The following is a 1,299-nucleotide window of genomic DNA, read 5'->3' as shown; positions in this document are numbered from 1 at the left end:
TATAATGTATAATCTTACAATGTACGATATCACGATTTTAAGGTATTATAATGCAATAATTACGATGTAGAGTGCAGGAATTGTGAATGTAAATTTTTCTGTCAGGTTCACGATACAATATGATTTCACATCCGGATCAATCTATTTCTAGAATATCAGAGTTATAGGGGGGTCTTATGATTTTAACAAAACTTGGCCATATTATAGTATTAGGAGAATGAAGTTTTTGGTTGAAATCCTTTTTTATAATTTTCAAAATCCGGAGAGTTACAGAATCTCTTAAACTTTTCAACATCTTAAATTATTTGTAACAAATAATATTACTTCTGAAACATTTTTTGACCTAATATTTTATGAATTGCATTAAAAGGTTTTATACTTTATACGTTACAAATGTGAAAATCATTTCAATTTAATTAGCAGTTTAGTAAATATGGGTTTTTCAAAAATGCTTGATTTTTTTATTCATATTTCTTTTGTTTAATTTTCAGGGTTTTCAGTTTTTCTCAGTTTTTCCTCAGTTTTTTAAGTTTTACCAGCTTCTTCATTCCATTTTTAAAGTCCTGAAACTTTTTGAATATTACAAATTTTTGGATGCCCAAAAAATTTTTAACAAGTTTCATCAAATTTGCTAATCCACCTAATATTTCTGTTCTTCAGGAAATGTATTGAATAATTCCTTATTGGTAATTTTAAAGGCAGATTGTTTTGAAACATTTAAGGTTCACTTATATGTAGACAAAGAACTTACAGCGCATTCGTTTATCCTGCACTGGTGTGTAACAAGAGCACTCCGATCGCTCCATCTTACTTCTTCTTACTTCTTCATTCGAACGTCTATTTAGTGAGAAACTAGCTCAATAATTTTTGCAGTCTGTGGCTTCGAAAGTTGCACCAGGACTTACATCTGGACACTGCATTTTTCAAGGTATGTTAATCTAATTGTTCGTACTATTGAAAACTCAAAATGAGTTAATTTAAGCTAAAGGATACTGAGTCTTATATTTAAATTTTATATTAATATTGCACTTAAAATAAGCCCAGCTAGTTTCCTTTGATATAATTCCAATTTTATTTACGTTCAAATCCATATTGTGAAAACTCATTAATTATATTCAATTATAATGCAACAAATATTCTTCCATATTTAGTACAATAAAATTTCACATATTACATTTAGCTGTGTAACAATAGAATCATATTTAGGTGCGTGCTCTATAATATAAAATATTTTATAAATATGTACATTTTTATTGATATAGCTTAGAAATAAAGTATTATTTATTAAAATCTAAATTC

The sequence above is a fragment of the Belonocnema kinseyi genome, chromosome 8 (assembly GCF_010883055.1).
Source record: "Belonocnema kinseyi isolate 2016_QV_RU_SX_M_011 chromosome 8, B_treatae_v1, whole genome shotgun sequence".
Lineage (NCBI taxonomy): Eukaryota > Metazoa > Arthropoda > Insecta > Hymenoptera > Cynipidae > Belonocnema > Belonocnema kinseyi.
Note: the sequence above shows the minus strand (reverse complement) of the source record.